Source organism: Centruroides sculpturatus, unplaced genomic scaffold, assembly GCF_000671375.1.
Source record: "Centruroides sculpturatus isolate CEXI.00-Female unplaced genomic scaffold, Cexi_2.0 scaffold879, whole genome shotgun sequence".
Classification (NCBI taxonomy): Eukaryota; Metazoa; Arthropoda; class Arachnida; order Scorpiones; family Buthidae; genus Centruroides; species Centruroides sculpturatus.
In genome coordinates, this window is record NW_019385173.1 from 278,992 (window position 1) to 289,037 (window position 10,046).

General features: G+C 32.6%; 1 long non-coding RNA gene across 3 annotated transcripts in view; it reads left to right on the top strand.

Moving 5' to 3' along the window:
- Window positions 1-4,772, top strand: part of LOC111635730 — a 16,072-nt gene extending 11,300 nt beyond the window's left edge. Inside the window, exons 1-3 of one of the 3 annotated variants that reach the window (XR_002758431.1) lie at window positions 55-603; window positions 3,071-3,155; window positions 3,483-4,772. This is a non-coding gene — a long non-coding RNA (uncharacterized LOC111635730). Of the gene's footprint in view, window positions 1-54; window positions 644-3,070; window positions 3,156-3,482 lie in introns of those variants that run through there. The other 2 variants (XR_002758430.1, XR_002758429.1) reach the window with 2 other exon arrangements.
- The last annotated feature ends 5,274 nt before the right edge of the window (window positions 4,773-10,046 follow it).

Below are 10,046 nucleotides of genomic sequence, written 5' to 3' on the forward strand. Positions count from 1 at the left end.
CGACTATATCGTTCTATGAATCATCATCAGGTGACGGTGACACATCGCGTAATAAGTGAAAAACCAGCATTAGACTTTGTACCGCATTTCCATGGAAGAACTTTTGAGATTCGCAGAATAGGTAGGCAGTGTGGTGTGACCTTAACCAACCACTTATAAAACTGGTTGGTGAAACGTCACACCACACCCGTTGTTGAAATCGTATAAGCTTTCAATATTCGCAAAACGTCACACCAGTGAAATGTAGCACCCGCTTTGTTAAAGTTTATGTATCGTTTGGAAGTTACTTCAAAGTAAATTTAACGTTAACGCTTCACCATTATGCCACAGTTATGCCATCGGCATAGACGAGAACTTTTGAAGAACAGTGGAAGAAATATTGGTGAGGTGAGGCTAAATAAGACGGGAACCCCGAGGAATGCCAATTAGAAGGCGAAATGAAGAAAATGAGAAATCGTCCAGGCTTTTGGTGTAATTAGAGATTAGGAAGTAATTGTTCAATCATTGTAGTAAAGCTAGGAATTGAAGAGAGAATGATCAGACAGTATTTCTTATGTTCTTCTTTTGGAATTGTTTGGAATTTATCACTGCCGAGGAATTAAGGTTTTTGGTGATGTTTTATTGAATATTAGAGTTAAAAATGGTGATTAAAATCTTTATGGATTGAATCAGAATCTAAAATTGCATGTATTAAGTTTTGTTGTAATTTTTTAAACCAGGGTAAAGGTGAATGAAAAGCAGTCGATGCTAGAGGAAGAGTAATTAAGGGATTTATAATTTATAACTTGATGAAGTTGAAGTATCTGCGTTTTAGGACATCATATTAATATATTTGGTAAATTTGTTTGGATGGGAAAGTGGACTGTCTGATGGGATTAAGTTTAGAAAAGTTAGACAAAATATTCTAGAATGTTTTGGGATAGGAAGCAAAGTTATTAACTATACAGTGAAAATACTTTAATCATTTGTAATAAAAATATTGCATTATGTAAATGTTATTTTGAAAATTTAAAACAAACATTTTTTTACAATAGATGATTATAGTGTTTATCAATTTGGTTGTTGACAGTTGATCGTGACCCAAATATATAATAGACAAGATATGAGCTACTAGAAATGTATATAGGGGAAGGTGGGGCAAAGATAAGGACTTTAAGGTTTGAAAAGCCACAAGATGGGAATTACTTTGTTGAGAACGATAATTTTTTTATTCTCGGCAACTACAACATTTGTTAATATATAATACAAAATTTAATTTTTGAAAAACGTTTTTAAAAACAAGAAAATTTAATATTTTAAAATTATATGTAAATATTATTTTTATATACGAGAAGGACAAATTAAAGCGGTTAAACTGTGGTTTTCTTCAATATTGGCACAAGAACAGTATGCCATTTATCACAACGGCTACATTTAGCCCAACTCTCTGTAGATGCAGAGTATAATCCTCCACATTCTGTGTCATTTGTCTTTTGTTTCTTGTTACCCTTGCTGATGCCTGTAACTTTTGATTTTACGGAATTTTTTTCCGGTAAAAAATGACCGTTTTTCTGGGGGTGCCGAAACTGCTGTTGATTGTTTTTATTGTTCCATCAGCTGCTGCTTGTACGGTGTATCTGTTAGGATTGCTGTTTTCCCTCTCCTTCTGCTAGTTTCAATTTTTTTCGTAGTTCCAACATGTGGAATTGGCATTAATTCTATGAGAGAGACTCGAGTAAAAACTGAATGAGTAGGCCTACTTGTGGTGGTGTAATCAGTGACCGTTTCTGCACCCAATTAGGCATACTCATGGTTTTGGTTGTTCTAAAACGTTAATCCTGGTATGTCCTGTTGCTGAAGGGTCTGTTTGTCGTCTCTACAGCAATAAAGTCTGCCTCCAAAAATACTTCTGGATTCCTAGGCCATATTCATGGTCAACCTGGGGCTAGACGGGTACCCCATCTTGCCCCAAACGTACACTTTTCATACTGACTGCAACTGCGAGTCAACTTTATTTCACAACTAAACTAAATTACAGTCTTAAAGGTTACTTCCAATACCACAATATCTTCATCTAAAAGGTAATGTAAAAGTTCACAATGATACTTACTTTGTAGAAACTTTGTAGCGGGCGAGATGAAATATTGTCGAAACATGGAAAACTGTCTTACTTCCAAACAAAGAGAGCGATTCGGACGTTTTCTCGTCTCGTGATTCCTTTTGAGGTTGAAATGAACTTATGAGGGATAAATATACGAAATGCATATTGCATTTCTGATATTTATCCCACATAAGCTGTTACTATGAAAGTTCAAGAGGTATTAAATTGCCGTGTTACAAAATTAACTTATAATACCTTATAGTGTACTACAAATAATTGAAATTGGGAATATAACTGTTACAATAATGCAAATTTCTTAAGTAAATTTAAATCAGAATTGTAGAAAATTATACATAAACAATTATATATTAATTACTGACAAGATATTAATATCAAGTATGCAAAATTATCAAGAAAAACAAGAAAAGAAATGATGAAATAATACAGATCAAAGGTTAAAAATTGAATAATGTAATAAATTTTAATCTTTAAACGTAAAAAATAAGAGCAAAAGCGCTTTATTAATTCAATATTTCACTTTATTTGTTGTAATATATATATATATATATAACTGCAATTCATTGAAATATTTTACTAATTAGCTGAAATGATATTTTTATGAATTTCCGATTGCTGTCGATTTACATTAATCTCTATGACATTGTTTTATTTTAGATTTAGATCAGTTTTATAGGTTTTTTTCGTACAATTTTTAGTTTTATACTTCGTGGAGCTGAGTTCCGTTTTCGTAGAAAATACTTATTAAGATAAGATAAATTATTGTGACATCGTCACAATGTCCTAATTTTTAATCGTATTTTAATTTTTTACTTTTATAATAAATAAAAATATTATATTATTTAAACATTTAAAATATCAGATCACGTGAATATTGTACACCTTGGACATAGAGGATCGAGTGATATATTATTGATCTCAGTTTGTGGTAAGGATCTATTCTATACAAAATTTATTTCTCTTGGCATTTAGGTAAAAATTTGGAATGAAAATCATACCGGATAGAATAAGGAAAATACTAAATAAAAAAAAGCAGAACAAAAACTAAAGATAATTGGTAAGTAGATTTTATTTATTTTAATTATTAAAATATTAGAGAAGTTGCGGCCAACGTTTTCAACGCGAAAACGTGTACGTCGGACGTTCAACGCCGCCTTCCTGTGAGTCTAGAAGTTTGACAATGGCGTTTGGAACGTCAGCGGAATCGTGCTCGACGTTCCAAACGCCACTGTCAAACTTGTAAGCTTACAGGAAGGCGGCGCTGAACGTCCGACGTTCACGTTTTCGCGTTGTAAACGTCGACTGCAACCTCTCTACTATATCTGTAAGAATACTTCTGTAATGTCTCATTTCTTTAATAAATAACGCTGAATATAAATTCTAGTGCGTAAACTACTTGTTCGCTCGAAGAAAATTCAAGATTCAAACAAAAAGAGTTCTTTTGTAATGACACATGCAATTTTGGAAGTTTTCACAATAGAGTTGACATTCACGATTGAAAAGGAATGACTTTGCACTCCCGACCCACCGGTTGCCAAGTGGATAAAACTACTGAACCCTAGTAGTTGGTCGTGGGTTCGAGCCTCACCAGCGAGGCTGATCACGAGGCTGAGTTTTTCGGGTTTTTTTCACTCGTTTAGCCCAAATAGAAACCACATCCTCCAGGGATGCCTCTCCTCTTGGCAGATCGCCCATATTGCCGCATCCCACTAAACCAAAATTTGCACTTTGGTGTCATTTTAGAAAACTACCAAATATAATATTGGAGTCTCAAAATAATTACTGTTATCTCGTCGGTTTGACACGAACTTTTTTCAAAAACTCTAAAAACGAAAAATATAAGCAATCTTAATGCTGCAATGTGCAATGATTAAATATTGCCAGGTAAAATATGTTTTATCTATTAATTCTAGGAACAGATAATCAGTAGAGATAAAAGTGTGATACAAATATTATTTATTTATCTTTAATCTTAAGTTAAAAGGTTACTAATATGTGACAATTTTACTGTTTTAATATTAGTATTATAGAGTTTAATTACAGAAGATTCTTTGACAATTTTTACCTTTTATGTAGAAATGTTATTGTTTTGATACTGTTGCCTATTTAATAACACTTAAAATTTGTTATATAAGTTATTTTTTTACATATAAATTTACTAAATACTTCGTATATTAAAATATTAACATGTTTTACGTAACAATAACTGGTAACTTTATTCACGTTTAACTAGAATTGGGGTTCTCACCTACAGAACAAAAACAAAACTTTCTGCTGTTATTTTATAAGGTTAAAGAGAATTAATAATAAATTAAATAAGTAAATATTGACAATAAGACTAAATGAATTTCATACGGAGATGGCACCATTCATCAGTATAATTTTTTATTTCTCCAAACACGGTTGACTAATCGTGTGTTTGTTCGTATATCTTTGTTAATAAAATACCACAATCAATAAATTACAATATAAAAACACTATCTACAGTAAAATCTGCCAAAAACGGAACCCGAATAAAGCGGAAACTTTCCTAAACGAAAAAAATATTCGGTACCGTTTGAGTCCGTTTTACACAGGTTTTACTGTATATTAAATTTATTATTAAAACATGCATTTATAAGGGCTATTTTTATTATTTGTATAGTCGTAAATAGTATTGATTTATAATAAGTATTACACATTAAAAGTTTGTATATCTATTTATGGTATCTCGGATTTATGTAAAATTTCTTTTTCCATAATTCCTTTTTTATATATAATTACATCATAATATGAATTAGATTATCATGTATTTGCATTACTTATTCATAAAGACTCATTATTTGGATATCTTTTAAATTTAACACCGTGAACACCGTTTACATTTATAAACTATTTATTTTTCTCTTGTATTTAATACATAATTTGGCTGGAAAATTGTTTCACCAATCGGTAAATTTAAATGATATCAGCTTATTTCTCTAATAATAATTGATTTGTCGGGAAAATTGCGGATCAGAGTAAAGTCTTCCGTTTATATATAAAGATATGGAATGCATAAATTCCATTTTCCATTATACAGTAAATTATATCTCTTATCATCACGAGGAAATAATGCTATTTCATTTAAAAATAATTCCACCATTTCCTCTGATTATTTTTATCAGTAAAAAGCCATATTGAAATAAGAAGTACGCAGTTTATTAATAGATTTCGATACGTCTACACCAAAGATTCAATTAGAAAATGTTAAAATATTTAAAGTAAGTTTAACGTACTGTACAGTAGACCCCCTATAACACTGTTGATAATTCTGTTTTATATGAATTCCATGTTGTACGAGTCACTTAGATTTTACAAATACGTGTACTGGGCTGTGAATGGCTCACGTATTTGTAAAATCTAAGTGACTCGTACAACATGGAATTCATATAAAACAGAATTATCAACAGTGTTATAGAGGGGTCTACTGTATTTGAATACTGTAATTGTTACGAACGTCAAGACGAAAGAGAAAATTTGCTTATAAATTTCCTGTTGGATTACCTTGGGATGAGCTGTTATGTAATTTAACAATCATCGATGAATCATTTACAAAATTTTAATGCAATATCTTTACGCAAAGCATACGAAGTAGGTTTATTTCTTTTAAATTTATTAGATATTTTGAATCCGTCATATCTATTTTAAATTGGAAATCATGGCTTAAAGAATTCTGCGAAAATATTAACTAAAACTTTAATACCGCCTCTTTCTTATCAACAATTGTTATCTTATTGTTAGTAATTTTCTTACAAAGAGATGTAATATTATCGTGTTATAAATGTTTAATTTATATAAATGGACAGTGAAGAGGAGAAAAGTATTTATAAACGATGGAATTAGTTTTTAATATCTTGAATACATTTTTCGAAATTATTTACTGATTAAGAAAAAAAAAATCGGGATGTAGAACGAGCGCACGATGCTCGGTCCAAACCCTTGGAGCGATAAAATTAAGATAACAACGAAGAAATTCACATTAAAAGATGAAATGTCTCGTGTCCGTGAATCTCTTAAACAAAAACAATGTTAAACGTTCAATAGAAAACGTCGATTCGTGTACAGTTCTGACAACATAGATCGATTATGGTACAGGCATGTTTTGGCTATGGCAGGCAGATCCAATATTGCGTTTGTACATGGTAGCATGAACTAGTACAACTACCAAGACAAGCTTGAAAGGACGATAGATGGGTCATTTTAGAAGATGCAACAAGATACTACACCACAGACTGCCAGATCTATTTGGGAATTCTGTTTGGGAAACGGGGTCCGAGTAAAAAAAAAACAAGGGGAAGGCGTTACAGTAAAATTGGTTGGAAAAATCCTATATCTAAAAGAATAAGAACAACTGAGACCCCGAAGGCCGTGAAGTCCGACTTAAGCAACATCGAGTAAGAATGGCTTTGTCAAGAGCTGCACAATGTTTTACTCAGCATGTATTGTGTAAAGAAATTTTATAAGGATTTTAATATTTTTTAATATAAACGCCATCATCTGTTAATGTGTGTAAGTGAATTCTCTATAACTTCTATTATTTTTGTCCACTCCAAGTGAAATTTTGTTTGTTGCTCTTTATGTTAAAACAGGTAGTATAAACTTGTTAATTTGTAGAAATATTAGTGACTCTTCTTGAATTTCTTAAAATCTCTACTCTTCTCAATTCTTCAATCTCTTTTTTCTCATAAAAAGTCACGCTTGATAGGGGAATTTCTAGTTAGCAAGAAAAGTTTACGTTATTAGGAGGCAATATAGTTCAGCTGAAGACTTGAAACGGGCAATCGTTGAAAATTGGCAAGGAATTAGCAAACTTTACCTTAAAAAACTAGTTGAAACAATGCCCGAAAAAGTATTCAAGGTTACGAGGGGTGATATATCGGATCCCACCGCCCTCACCACCCGGCCGCCCGTCGTGGGCCCGGTCGAGCCCATAGTAGGCTTGCCAAAAAAGGTTCTGTTTAACACCCACAGAGCTGTGTTTTTTAAAAATATTTTCATCCACAATTTAAATGCGTAAATTTATGTTTATTTAAAATGTTATTAAAGTGCTGTTGTTTTTTAAAATTTTAACTGTTAATTTTGTTGTTCTATGTCAAACAAGGCTTGTGATTATGGTCGCCACATACACCATCGTTCTGTCCTGAAAGATAAAAAAAAAATTTTAGGTATTTTATTATAAGAATTTCAAATTGATAAGAAGTAACAAAACAAAATGCTAACAATTAAAATATACAAGTATTTACCGATATAAATAATAATAATTTATTTAGATCACTAAACAAGTAGTCTGTTAATGAGCCTTCGCGATGTTTGGGAAAAGGTACAACGAAACAAACAGTAATAGTTCACTCAGGTTTAACGTAGAACAAAATCAATATAACAAGTCACTGAACAAAGAACACAAAGATCATACAATACTTGGACGCTTTGTCTCCTTGCTGAATTTGAACTGATTCTCCAAAAACGCTCTTTTCCTAAATATAATGCGGATGAAATCAAATACAGTCAAATCCCGTTATTACGTTATCGGTTTATGCAAAGTCCGCATTAATGGTTAACAATCATACCACGTCGTTTAATATAAAGCACAGTGCTTCCAGCTTCCCCAAAGTCACAAAAGCCAAAATATCACCTTCATCACGGTCAGGTGCACGTGTTTTGACTTTATGGTACAACTCACACGTACCACTTCAAAACCACACATCAACCACAAAACGGTGGTTGCTTGGGCACGATGACGAATTATTATGGAAACTCAAGATAGTAGCTCAGACAGAACATTCGCTAAGTCATGTTCGACGATAGTCGCAATGCGTGGTCGATATCACCCTAGAAGGCCTTCTTATTACCCACAAAATTGTCGCTATCGACAGTTGAATGCACACACATAGTGCGCCACGCCAATCATACGCACCAGACATGACTGGGGATATTTGCCATGCTTGTTATGGCATGTCACATAACATCGCGCCAAATCTTCGCCAACCTAATTTCCCATACCTAAAATGAAATGATCCGGTCCGTTTTTATGCTTGCAGTGACAACAAAGACATTTGTCTCCTGAGAGTCAGACAATAGTGTGTGGTTTGTGCTGTGAGATAAACGTTCATTTGACGTAGCTACTTCATTATTTATTCATAATTATACGCTCATATTTTTTTGTATACTGTGTTTCCTCCTTCGTTGTTTTTAAATACTTTCTTATTTTTACCCAAAATGAGTGGATCAAGTAAAAGACAACGGACCTATAACTTTAATACTGAATGGGAGGATTCATATTGCTTCGTCAATTTAAAAGACAAATGTATTTGTTCGTTGTGTAGAAATAGCGTTGCGATGCCGAAAAAACATAATGTTGAACGTCATTTCCTGACAATTCATACTACTATTAATACGAACTATCTACTTAAATCTGAAAGAAGAAAATAGATCAGCTAAAATCAAATCTGTCCTCTGAACAGTTAGTTTTCACTAGGCCTGTGATAAGATGTAAAAATGCCACTATTATTTCTTTAAAAATTTCCCACGTATTCGCAAAGAAGAAAAAGCCTTTCCAGGATGGTGAGTTGTTAAAACACGCATTTCTCACTGGCGCCGATTGCTTATTTGAGGGATTTTCGAACAAACGTGAGATCATGTCAGCAATACAAGACTTAGTTGTCAGATAACACCATTACAAGAAGAATACAAGCCATTTCAAAGGACATGCAAGCTCAGTTAAAGAGTGACTTGGAAATATGTGAATGGTTCTCATTACAATTTGACGAGTCTACAGACATATCTGTTAGCAGTTATGGTGAGAATAATATTTAGTGACTTTACTGAAAAAGAAGATCTACTAAAAATATTACCCACGAAAGAATCATTTCCAAACTTTTATGTCGTATCATATTATCCACTAAGAAGTTTTGCGTGGTAAAATACTACCCTTCGGACACGTCATGAAAATAATTACAAAAATAGTCAACTTAATTCGCGCAGCTCCTTTGCAACACCGCCTTTTCAAGGCCGTATTAGAAAATCCTGAAGATCCTGATCTCGTTCTGCATACTGAAGTACGTTGGCTCAGTAAAGGCAATGTTCTTGCTAGATTTGTAAATTTAATCGAAGAAATAAAAAAATTATCTCAATGCCAAACATCAAAATTTTTTTGAGCTAACAGAGCCTCGTTGGCTAGCGGATTTGGCTTTTTCACAGACATAATGGAAAAACTGAATTATTTAAACTTAGAGATGCAGGAAAAGGACAAATATATAGCTACAATGATAGGGTCTATAAACTCGTTTAAAGCTAAACTGGTTTTGTGGATATTACATCTTTGAAGATGAAGTCTTTTGTAAATTTTTTAAATATGAAAAAAATGATAGGCGACGGCGAAATTGACTTATCAACATTTATTATTAACCTTCAATTACTTCAAGACCAGTTTGAAAAGTGCTTTCAACAGTTTAATATCATCGAGCCAATGGTCACCTTTTTTGTCAATCCTTTTACAGGTAACCCCCGTATAACACGGTAGTTACGTTCCAAAAAATTGCCGTGTTATGCGAAACAAAGAACTAGTACAAAAAGGAGGGTTAGGTTCCAAAAATTAAAAAACATGCTACTATATTTTCATAATTAAGATATATTTATTAAAATTTTCTTAAGTGATACATATTATTATAAATTAAACATTATCCTCTGAGCATTTTTCTGCATTATTTTCAGATTCATGCTTTACCTTTTCCAAAAAGTGTATGTAATTATAGATTGCTCGCTTCTAGTTAAAAGATCTTTATAAATTTCCTTATATGGTGCTAAGCACGTATGGAATAAGAGAAAAACATCTGGTAACACCAGAAGCAGAAGCCTCGAGATCTAGCAAAATTGAAACAATTTTCGCGAAGGACCATGTGTATGGAGATGAGAAAAGAAAATTTACACA